The sequence below is a fragment of the Lethenteron reissneri genome, chromosome 14, assembly GCF_015708825.2.
Source record: "Lethenteron reissneri isolate LAM-NWPU_2019-01 chromosome 14, ASM1570882v1, whole genome shotgun sequence".
Taxonomy (NCBI): domain Eukaryota; kingdom Metazoa; phylum Chordata; class Hyperoartia; order Petromyzontiformes; family Petromyzontidae; genus Lethenteron; species Lethenteron reissneri.
Genome location: NC_083792.1, coordinates 6,685,463 through 6,698,388, shown reverse-complemented (window position 1 = coordinate 6,698,388; position 12,926 = coordinate 6,685,463).

Sequence of the window (12,926 nt, the reverse complement as noted above, 5' to 3'; positions counted from 1 at the left end):
AGAAGAAGCAAGGCTGTATAGCAGCAGCAGCATTAGGAAATGAGGTGGATTCCAGGTTGCTGTGGATTCCAGACCGACTCGGTCTCAGTGGAGCCTCTTGCCTTTGTGCTGGGATTTGGCTCACGGTTCGGCTCTGGCACGTGTGGCTCTTGAACGTAGTTCATCGTTGCGTTAAATCCCGTTCGCGCCGCGGGGTCGTGGTTGCCAGTGGGTAGCAATGAGCGCTTCGAGAAGGCGAATAAAATAAGCCGTGCAAAATAAGATGAAATATTCTAAAACAACATTTCATGTTTTATAATCATTTTTGGATGGCAGCGCCATCCTGTTTTATTTTAATATTTTAGCAAAATTAGCTGGAGATAAAATAAAATCTATGTCAATGTTTTGATCAACGACGTGCAATGAGTACAGTTATTAATCCGCATTATCGCTCCGTTAAATGGATTTTTATTATTTCGTGTCTGAATTGCCTCTGTGCCTGGTTAGGTTTTGGATGAATGTGTCCATGATCTCTGAGCCGAAGAGCAGATCACGGCTTTGCGACTCGCTGTCCCGTCTGTCTGTGTGCGTCGGGCGAGCTCTTGGAGACACTTGTAAAGGTGACCCAATATGAATGAACATTTAGCGGAAAGTCGTCGTGGTGCTTTTAGCAACTCACCCAGTATAAAACTGGACCGATGGGCCACGGCATTGCCAAACAAACTTGTCAGTGACCTCAAACACCACGCTCACGCCTCAGTCCGTGACATCGCATCTTTGTGCGCCTCACAAAATAACATGATTATCCCAAGAAGGTAAACATTTCCGAAGACAAAACATATGTTGGAAAGCACGACAGAAACCCTGCACATTCATGATTTTTCTTGCGTAAATTAACAATGCAAATGTAACGAATACGAAACATATACGACGTAGCAATAACAACAACAGAAAATGTATCTAGCATCTGAACGCAATTCCATCTCTAGACACTTTACCCAAAGCAACCTGCATGATTGGACCTGTTCATCGCACGGCTGTTAATGCGGTTTCTGCCGATTTTTTTTCGCGTGAGAAAATTGTCAAATTGCCGCTGTCTTCCGCTAATTTGATCGTTTTTTGCATCAAATTTTGCTGACAATTTTCCCTTTGCTCCGAAACAATTGCAGGGCTGAAATGTTTTAAACGAGCAGCGGCAATCGCCTGCTCTCTCATCTGCACGAACAGCAAAGGTGAACACGTCGGATTGAAGGAGTATTGGGGTCAGGGTCTATCGGGGTGTATAGGGGTGTATAGGGGTATATAGGGGTCTATATGGGTTTATAGGGGAGAGGGTCCAGAACCAGTTCAGATGTCAATCGCCACTGATGTTAGCCGTGGCTGGGAATTGACTTCGGGGGTTTGCCACTTTTCTAGCGCAAACCGCCTCACAGACGCGCAGTCGTCAGAATTCAGGGGGATCCGTTTATAGATACCCCATGAAAAATTCGGAGAAAATTGCAATCCATTGTAAAACCTCTCAAAGTCTCCACAAGTCTTCCGCCAATCTCAACGCGCCAGTAAAATATCATATCGCCCTCCACCGCAAGATATGGAGCCACCGCTTTCACAGAATGCAATCAGCTGTCGGGAAGACACACGAAGAGGGTGATTAGAAATCAGCGCGGTATCTATAAATGGATCACGCTGCTTCCATGTGGACTTCCTTCCCCTTGGTCACGGTTCCCAAACTCCGAGGTGGCTTGCCTTGAGCGGTCAAGCCACCCACAGATGCAGTTTCGTCGTCGCCACACCGCAGGGATATTTTACCGTTTTGAACATTCACGCTTTTGCTTAATGAGCCGACAGGTTACATGCGGTGCGAAAGAAGTTCAGCATACCGTGCATGCATACCCGGCACCACAGGGGGCAGGGGAGGGGGGTGGAGGTGTTTTTTGTTGCGGCTCATCAGGTGAGGAGGTTTGATGGCTCCATGCAGCGGTGTCGGCTGCGTTTGATGCGGCTTTGTTCCGAGTGCTCCTGGAAGCGCGGGCTCCTCGCCCTTGTACTCCACCCCCCCTTTGATCTCAGCACTCGGACGGACACTCGGGGGGGCAGTTTGGAATTGAGGGCGAGATTGCGTCTCGTGGTGAGAGCGCAGGTGAGAAGCGTTAGGCCGAGCGGTTCACGCGGGGCTGCGGCGACCGTCCACGGCGACTGCGACACCAAACCCGCCACGTGGCACACGAACGCCTCGCGGTGCACCGTCCTCGTCTTGGAAGCTAAGCGGGAGCGAGCCTGGGTAGTGGTTTTTTTGTTTGGTTTGAGGATGGGTGGTCGCCAGGGCTTGCCAGGTTGTTGCCACGAGGTAGCAGTGCCCAGTGTCTGACCCCGGCGTGCGTGGCGCTGGGTTTCCTCCAGCACGAAGCCAAACCCCCTCGTTCATAGCGTTGCTCGATTAACTCAACGCAGTGAGACCCTCTTTAAACGGAGCGTTGAGCCTCAGCGAGGGCTCCACTCGGTAAATCACCGCCACGATGGCTGGCATCGCAGCTGAGCTTGCTGCGGCGACGCCGTGGCCGTATCGAGCGGTTCAAGGGTCGCCGTGGCTCGCGGTGCGTGAGACGCCACCAACTCGGCCTCACCGAACGTGGCGTGGGGCGGCACTTTTGGAGAAAGACGACGTGGCGTGGGGAAAGAGCTGGGTGGTGATGGCGTGGGTGAGACAGTTGGAGGGGAAGTGTGAGAAAGAAGGCAGAGGTAGCAGGGCAGGCAGAACGGAGCGCCTGGAAAGCAATGGATCTGTGTGGCGCAAGCGGCGTGAATTCCGAGAGGGGGGAAGGGGGTCGGCGGCGCGTGGGTGGCGGGCGGCGCCGTTAGAGGAGACGTCTCCAGGGGGCTTCAAGTGAAGAGGCGTCAGGTGCATCGCGTTGTTTTTGTCTTGAGGTGAGAGTGCACCTTGTCTCGACTTGTTTCATGATTTATGTAACTGTGCTCGCCTCGTAATGTTTGACGCCTGGTCGTCACGGCGCGGTTGACGCCGCGCTGAATTTACCGTCCGGTGCCTGGTGGTCGATCCCGTGCGCGGCACCAACCCAACGTCCACCACACCTCACCTAAAACAATCGGTACCCCCGCCCCCCCCCTCGCTGCCACCGATGTCTCCCAGGTTTATCGGCGCCGCTCCACGAATCTCAGCCCGCAAGCGACGCGCCGCGCGTTCCCGTGGCACGATCCGAGCTGCCGTCAACGACCTCGACCACCGCGACTCGTGGGACAATTCACCACCCGCTCTGTAATCAATGCGGCTTTATTACCGCCCCGCATTAACTACAGACGCGTGCCTGGTGGTGGTGGGGGGGTGGGGGTGGTCCCGGACGCACGCCGCTCGCTCTATTATGCGAACACCTCGGCGTGCCGGAGGTCCGCGCCTTAAATTTATCGGCCAATTAAGGCCCCTCCCGAGCCGGTGACCACCGCGTGCACAAACAGCGCAAATTGATTAGCGGCGGCTGAATTCGCGCGGGTCTCGGCGCGGGTTGCGATCAATCCGGTCGTTCGCCGCGGCCTGGCGACGTCGATGGAAGAGGAGGAGGATGGAGGAGGAGGGTGGGGGGCGTTGGGGAGAGCGCGCGGCGGGCCCGTTCTCTTTGTCTCGAAACGCGACCGCTTCTACGGCGCGTCCGCTCTGCTGTCAGCGGCGAGACGCGCGATTCGCTCTCTCTTTAATTTGGTCGCGGGGAGGAGGGCACCGCAGGGAAGTTTATAATTCCTTAACTCGAGGGATGATGGATGGCGGCGCCCCGGGGCGGCGGTTAGAATGAAATGAGAAGGCTTGCGTAGCTCTCGGCGTCGCGCGGTGCCGAGATGCGCGGGGTCGGACAGAACCGCGCAAGAAGCCCGGCCGCTGACAGCCGCGAGAACGGATGGGCTCAGAAAGCGCACGAGGTTATTGTCTTTAAAAAATACATCTCGAAATGATTTTGCCCAAGTCAAAGGCCTTCCCTCGTCGCGCGGGTTATGGTTATGCGAAGACAATTCCTTTCCCCGGCGTTTCATTATACAGGCGCATTTGAATGCGTCCTAACAGCCCGGCAAGATTGTTTTAATTCCAGAGTCATATGTATATGAACACACATACATATTTCTAGATTTGAAGCTTTCGTGACTGCAAGGATTCATATTCTTAGGGTTTTTTTGGTAAAGTCACGTAGGTAAAAATTAAATTAATAAAAGTAAAATAAAAATTTAAATAATTTTATTTTATTTTTCGATTTAAAGCTTTCGTGACTGCAGGGATTCATCTTCTTGGTTCAAGTGCAGCAGCAGCAGCAAGTGCAGCAGCAGCAGCAAGTGCAGCAGCAGCAGCAAGTGCAGCAGCAGCAGCAAGTGCAGCAGCAGCAGCAAGTGCAGCAGCAGCAGCAAGTGCAGCAGCAGCAGCAAGTGCAGCAGCAGCAGCAACTGCAGCAGCAGCAGCAACTGCAGCAGCAGCAGAAACTGCAGCAGCAGTAGCAACTGCTGCAGCAGCAGTAACTGCAGCTCCCTTTGATGCTGTTAATCCTGCATAATGCACATGCATATGCAGTACTAATTACATTCCTGCATTTCCCATAAATATGCTAAATTCCTGTTGATATGCAAATTCCTTTGTCAATGCGCCCAGCTTATATATATGCTCCAAGCCCGTGTGCTGTTTCATTCAGACTCTGTCGCCTCGACGGACCTGGTTTTCACCTGAGGACGGCTGCTTGCGTTGTGGCCGAAACGTCGTGAGAATTGTTTTATTATGTTTTATTTTTATTATTTTATTACTTCCCTTCTACGTGACTTTACCGAAAGAACCAAGAAGAATTTTATTTTACTTTTACCTACGTGACTTTACCGAAAAAAACCTAAGAATACACATACATATTTTGGTTTTCCTGTTAATGTGCCTAAAGTCTACCCTGCCACATTTACACAAACGGGGCGACCGACTGAGCGGCGATTTAGCAAATTTCGCAACCTCAACAACGCGTCGCTGCCCGTTCTAGGAGCCGTGATGTTCATAGAAATTGACGAATGGCCCCAGCTGCTCGTTGAACGTCGGCGCGGACACTAAACGCCACGTGGCTTGCGGCAGTTTCCGCGCCGCAACAGCGCAGCCACCGAGGCGCGCGCGGCTGCTGTCACTCGCGGGTGCGCGCCAGATCGCGGATACCGCGTGGCAAATTACCGCGCGAAGACCCCCCTCCCCCCCCTCCCCCCAACTAATGGGCGCGTTTCAATGACTGCTGCGAGATGGGTTCCCAGCGTCACAGATGGATTTAAAAATGAGAGGCTGAGGTTTTACTTTGAGTGAAACGCGATGTGGGGCAGGGGGGGGGCGCGCGGAGCTGTCGTGGGAAGTTTACACCACCGGGCTTCAGCCGGGTCGCGGTGGCACTACGGAGGCGAGGGTTGGTGAGATTTGTGAGGCTACCGAACCTACCGGGCTACGAGGGGGTGGTACGAGAGATGACGGTACAGCAAAGTGGGCCCGTGAACCCATCTGTACGGACCTGCGAGTTTTTGTCCCCTCCCTGTGTGGTGAGTTTTCTCTGCGTAACTTGATTTTTCACAACAACTCCTCAATTGAGAATGTAATGGGCTGAACATCCCATCACAAGACCCTCCTTCAAAAGAGCCTTGAGACTCACCTCGCTCACCCGATGGACTCCTGGTCGTAGATTCTGGCCAGGTGGCACAGCTGCTGAGCGAGCGGCTCGCAATCGTAAGGTGGTCCGAGTTCAAATCCCTCTTGGAGGTTGACTCGGGGCCCATCATCCCTCCGGGATCACTCAAATAAGAAGAACTTTGTTTGGGAGTCAACAGTGGTTGTTCACGTAAAGACTCACCCCTGCCATAGGCATTTGGAATTTCCACCACTGGCACGGGGCTTTGAACAGGAGAGGAGCACTGCCTCATGCTGCTCACGTGACACCTGGCCATAGATCGGCCACTCTACTTGCAAGGCCGACCCACGGTTGTGGCTGTTGTGGCCGCGCTCGGGTAAATAACTCTTAGGGGATTGGTCGTTAGAGAAATCTATGCCGCTGCAGACCCCTGTGCCTTATTGTGCCGTAATTTATTAACTCATTTATGTACAATTCCCAAACCGCGGGGACTGTAAATTAGCTTGCGGCACCTCTGCCGCAGGCCGCGTTTGCTCCGGGATTTGCCGCCATCCATCGGGGTCATCTGCGCCGTCTCCCCGTTGTTCGTGCTCTTTGAGGGCAAGTGTCTCCGAGCGTCCGTGGGTTTGGAGGAAGTGTTCGAGACAAATTGGCCGCAATTGGCCGGGCTTCTTTGGAGCGCCCAGTTCCACGGGAGAAAAGATTGCCGAGCGAGCCTCGAATTTCACCGCAAAGATGACCCCTGGGCGCGGTGCGTACGAAGATTGTTCATTGAATGTCAATCTAACCAACATTTTTTTTGATACTCGGGCCTGAAATGTAGGCGAATTGAGTGAGAGAATTCTAAGTGACGCTATTTTGTTTGTTTTCTATGTAGTCATTGGTGGCCAGGCTGAGACCATGATCTCGCTACATTTCAGAAACCAGGTTAATGACAGGCGATTTGAAACAAAGATTCAAACCCTGCATCGCAGCTGTGCCGGCTCGGTGCGCTGACCCCCGAGTTACCCAGCCACCTAAAAAAAAACACTCGTTTCAAATTGCCTTGTCGTGAGGTGTATTTGCATACGCAAATGGCTTTTTTTGCCAAACACTTATACAGTTTTTTTTTTGCGAGTGACAATTCCACTCTGTGTGTTTTATTTAACCCTCCAACAGAATATCGCGCCGCTCGCACGGCCGGCGTCTCAACTTTGCGCCGTGTAACGTTTGCGAAGCATTCGGTGAGTTAAGAGCATTCCGCGTTAGGTGCGACAGGCGCGTTAAGTGCACACGTCATATCGTATTTGTTACCTCCTGAAATAAATCTACGGCAGCAATTAAATACCGTAGCCCCCGCGGGGCATGGCCAAATGGTGGCCCCGACGGTGGCTGGAAGTCACTCGCAAGCGCCGGATGTTTTTTTTTCTCACGGAGCGTACTTGTTTGCGAGGCGACACAGGGCTCACAGCGTGCTACCGCCAAGCCCAGCGACCACCCAGCGGTGCTCCCGCTCACGCGGCTCGTGCATCTTGGTGCCAGCTCCCTCGGTGCAGCTGTCTCGGAGGGCCGGCTACAGCTCAACTGTGAAGAATGTCCTAAGGCCCCTAGGCCCCTGAGGCTGCACGGTGTGGTTTCGGTTTACGCGTCGGTCAAGGATCTCGGTTCCGTGGGGACGCCGGGATTCAGATGTCGCCATGAGATGCTTGCCCCAGCCGTCGCCCCTCCCCCCTCCCTGTACACACACAGACTTAGTTTATTTATCAGCACTGGCGGAGCCAGTGGGGTTGGGGTGGCACGTGCCCCCCCCCCCCCAATAATCCGATCGAAATCCCTAATTTCAATCGGATCATTGGGGTTTATTAGTAATAAATCGGCATTTTGCGACCCCCACTGCCACTGTGTAGCATATTATTACGTGCCAGAGACTATATGAGATGATAGGACAATAGTCTGAGCCCATAATTGGCAATACGTAACGGCAAAGCGGTTATAAGTGACTCAGAATTGTGTGCAGTTGCGTATACAGTCTACGACTTCCCTAAAGGCATCAACAGCTTCAGCGAGCGCGATGCCGTTCACACAACGCGGTTCGAATTCGACCCTCGATCGATGGCTGTGCCATTGCCGCACACGCGTCGAATAAAAAGCAAGGGACAAGTCCTTACTTACTAACAACTCCTCTATCATTTCTCATTGCTGGAGGGGTTTCCTCCCCCTACCTGAAAATCCCGGCTCCGCTATTGTTTATCAGCAGGCGTATTTATATTAAGGGGCGATTGTGGAAATCACAAGGCGAGAACAAGTCGCGATAGAATCGGATAATTTTTTTGTTACAAATAAAAACTGTAGAATGGAAAATGTTTTGACGCGCTTGTTCAGCTGCCTGGCACACGAGTGAGCAAAGTGTGACGAGTCTTTATCATGTTTTATCAAAGGGACTTAACACATTCTTCATTTCCAGTGCGAAGTTTACAGACGGGAGCCCCAAGTGGATCGCGAGGCAAGAAGCTCCAGGGGATCCCCCTCCCCACCCACCCCCACACCCCCACACCGTCCCAGGATCGTCCCGCGAGACCCGCGTTGCTCCACACCCCGCATCGCGACCACGTGGAGCTGTCGCCGCGACACACCGAGAGGCGGCGCGTTTGATATTTTCCATACAAGTGTAGTGTGCTAATTCACAGACACTAATAGGAAGTACTCTCTCGCTTTTATTCCGGCCTTCACAGCCTTAGTGGATAACCCCACACCGGGTCGGGACAGCCGACATGCTGCCAGACCCACAGCTTGAAGAGGGCGAAGATCACGACGAGTTCCACTCCAGATCGCAGCCACCCCCGACTGTGAGTCGGAGGTCACCTTATTCCCTGCCCAGCGTGGCCAGACTCCACCCTCGGCCCCGCACCCCTCTGGGTCTCCCAGAGGGCTCCGTGCCTTGCCCACAGGTGCAACTGGTAGAACGGGCTGCTACCCCTAATTCAATTGTCTACCAATCCCCCAGCGGCACGCGCTACAGTGACTCATTCCATGTCACTCCGCGTGTCTCCGGTACCCGCAGCTGATCTGAAGCATTCATTAATAAATCGAGTGCGGAGGTACATATATTTTCTTTGTTAGCTCTCAATCACGGAGATCGTGATCCTGGCCCCGAGCACATGTCCGTCGTCACTCACCCCCCCCTCCTCCACCCCAACACGGCGCTCTCACGCCAAAGAGACAGCCGCAACAACCACGCGCAAAAGATTCCAGCTCAGAGCGGCTCCGGCTCGGGGACTCTAATGAGCGCGCGAGGGCAAGCGGAGCCCTCGCGGCGCCGTCGAGCGGTGACCCCCAACTCTGTCAGCGCGGCCCGTTTGAACGATCATCGCGGTTATCGCTACCGTGATGATCGTTACTGCCCGCGGGAGGTCGCCTGGTGGCATACGGGCGAGAATGTACATTTTTCGGAGCCTCCATTCAAAATATATTCGTCATCATTCACGGCCATTATACAGAATCGTTATCCATTTTTCCAAATGTATTATAATTTTCCACTGTAATTCAGGTTTTTTTTGGGTTAGATCGCGTAAATGTGTCGTTAAACCCGCTACAACCCGACACAGCCAACTAGTAAGGGTTGTCACGTAAACAGAACATGCAAATTCGTCACTAGTACAGCACACCGGTGTGTTGGAGAGCAAAGCCACAACATTTATAATCTGAGTACGACGTTTCGCCAGTAATTACAACTAGCTTCATCAGGCGACAGACAGATTTGTGGATAAATCCTCCCATTTATATATTTACGAGATATAACCCCCAAAAAAACCTGTATTATGGATGATATTGGTCGCGAAAGCCTACATGTTAAATGTTCTACTGTATAATATCATCATCGTCCAATATAAATTATTACCATCATGATGATCATGTACAAACCATTTTTCAAGCAAGACCCATATTAAAATATTACGTGTCGTAAAAACACAACAACCAACTCGTTTGAAATAACAATCATTCCACCAATCATTCGACGATAAAACAAAGGAGATGCATTATAATCTGATTAGCGCACGTTGGGACCTCTATGACCATTCTCATCAGACAGCAAAGACGAGCGCTCCTGGGGTGGCGAAAGATGACAGTGATGATGACGACGATAACAATGTCATGATTATCATGACAATGCTGTATGTGACAATGATGATGACGACATTGAGTGGGCTCATAGATGATGATTGCTTGCGTGGCGACTGCGCGGTTTGCCAGCGGCCGTCGGCGCCCGTGACTGGACGGACGTGCTCGCTTGTTCGCTGGCGGTCTCTCGCGATGGGAGCGCTGCCACTCCTCCGCACGTTCCATCTGCTGCTGGCATCAAGAAAGCGGCGCTGGCAGACAGCGGAAAAGCACGCCGCGTAATGAGCGCGCGCGGGCGTGTTTGCCGGTGAGCCCACGCGCGCCGTCTAAAGTCTAAACCATCTCGCTGGGGGTTGCACCTGTGCTCGCCGATGTTGGAACAAACAACAACAACAGCAGCAGCAGCAAACACGCGGGCGGGACATAAACGCGCCAAGCTTTATTGGCGAAAACGTAAAAATAGAGCGCCCTCCTTACCATGGTGTTTTTTTTTATTATGGCCGTTACGTTGAGCGATCGTCGCGGTCTTTTGTGGGCTGGCGTGGCGCGGCCCGTGATTGACGCCGGCACTTGCCACGCGCGTGCGCCACGGCGTGGTCCCTCCGCGCGTGGCCACCGTGAGTGGACGTCTCCGTCCTCTGCGGCCCATCGGAATCTTATTACTGGTGAGTGTATTATTGTTGTTGTGAGTGTATTATTGTTGTTGTGAGTGTATTATTATCATTGTGTGTTTTATCATTGTGTGAGTGTATTATTATCATTGTTGTGAGAATATTGTCATTGTGTGAGTGTATTGTCATTGTTGTGAGTGTATTATCACTGTGTGGGTGTATAACCATTGTGTGAGTATTGTTATTGTTGTGAGTGTATTGTCATTGTGTGAGTATTGTCATTGTGTGAGTGTATTACCATTGTGTGAGTATTGTTATTGTTGTGAGTGTATTGTCATTGTGTGAGTATTGTTATTGTTGTGAGTGTATTATCATTGTGTGAGTATTATTATTGTTGTGAGCGTATTATCATTGTGTGAGTATTATTATTGTGAGTATTGTTATTGTTGTGAGTGTATTATCACTGTGTGAGTGTATTAGCCTCGTTATTATTTATTTTGCCCCACTTTTTTTAACGTTGCTTAATTTAGCCCGAGGTGTAGAGCTTAGTAATTTGGACGCTTCAAAGAATTGTGTTCGCAAATGAATGCTTTTAAAATTATGTCCCAAGGCAGACGAATGCAAATGATGTGTTTGTGCGTGCATAAAAGGGCTTTAAAAATATGCAGAGCTTAATAAATGATGTGTTTATTTGATTCGTAGAATCGATCGTCTCAAAGGATACAGTGAATAAGAGCCTTTAGTAATTAGTTTGTTTTTTTTACCAATGACTTCATCTCTTTTGCATCTGGGCCCTAAACAAATCGTTCCATTTATCCCTGCGTAGCAAGAAGTCCTGGGTTCGATTCCCGACTAGGGGCGCCTTTCTGCGTGGAGTTTGTATGGGTTCCTTCCCCTTTACTGAATGGGTTCACCACCGGCTTCACTCACTGGGTTTTTTCTTCTCCGTAGCCAATTTTGTTTTTAAATCTCACAACGTAACTGGTGTTGCCCAACGTCCCAATTGCTGAAACGTGACCTGCACATTACTCAATTGGGAACACACACACAGTAGCAGCAAACCTGTGAAATCCCGGCACAGGACTCTCTCGAAAGAGAATTTTAAGACTCGGCGAGGCTTTCCAGGCAACATCAAAACACATTCAGACTGATCATTAGTAACGCCTCACCCCTTCCGCAAGTCTCTGGCGGAAGGGGTTGGTCGTGGTAAGGGCGGGGCGTGCTTCATGCCAACAAAGCGTTGGCATCGCCGCCTTTGGCCGTGATGGCATCTTCTAGCCTCGATAGGAGATGCATTCAGTCGAAGGCGGGAAGAGAGGAGCAAAGAGGTTAACCTCCACTTGTGGATGAGGAGGATGATGATGATGATGAGAAGGGGGTCAGCAGTGTCGGGCGGACCAACAGTGCCGGATTCTCCTAGTAGCAAAAGTGGCTGCACGTGTAGTAGCTACGGGGCCCCGCACTTTCAAGCTATCAATTCCGGTTCAGTGATTCTGCACTTGCTCTATTACTATAGTACTATACCGCCTTCAACTTGTATGAACGACCGGGTGTTTAAGGTTAGTGATTTGTCGTATTATCTGGCTTCATAGCAAATGAAAAATACAATTACGCTACTATGCAAGTAAAAAAATAGTGTTTTAATATTTACGTTTTAAAAATGTTAGGGCCCCTTTATAGCAACATATGTAACAGGCCCCGCACTAGGTTCATCCGGCACTGCGAAACCACGTGTAGCAAGTAGGCAAGCTGCTAGCCATTCGGAAGAATAGGAGGAGGAGGAAGCGGTCGTGCAAGGCACCACGAGGGGGCCTGGGTTCGACTCCCCCTCGGTGCGAGGCTGCGTTCCTGGCTCCGTGCTGAGGGAGGCAGCGGGGCCGCTCTCAACCACCCGCAGAGTGAAATCGCGGCTTGCGCTAATGTGAGTAACGCCAGCCAGGGGAATGTGTCATTGTAACGCATGTGGAGGAGATGTGTGACAACGGTGGGCCACATTGGATGGGGCCCAGCGGGTGACTGGGGGAGCACGAGCGGCTGCTGAGAGGCGAGCAAGCGTCCCATTATTGTACGTGTGTGTGTCATGCACGTGTGTGTGTCATGTGCACGTGTGTGTGTCATGTACGTGTGTGTGTGTCATACACGTGTGTGTGTGTCATGCACGTGTGTGTGTGTGTGTCATGCGCGTGTGTGTCATGCACGTATATTTGTGTCATGCACGACCGTGTGCGTGTTTCAAGTACGCCCGTGTATGTGTCATGCACGCCCGTGTGTGTGTCATGCACGACCGTGTATGTGTCATGTACGTGTGTGTGTCATGCACGTGTGTGTGTTATGCACGTGTGTGTGTCATGCACGTGTGTGTGTGTCATGCACGTGTGTGTGTCATGCACGTGTATGTGTGTCATGCACGTGTGTGTGTCATGCACGTGTGTGTGTCATGCACGTGTGTGTCATGCACGTGTGTGTCATGCACGTGTATGTGTGTCATGCACGTGTGTGTGTGTTATGCACGTGCGTGTGTGTCATGCACGACCGTGTATGTGTCTGTCGTGCACGCCTGTGCGTGTGTGCGTATGGTTGGGTTCGATGCTCGCTCAGTGCACTT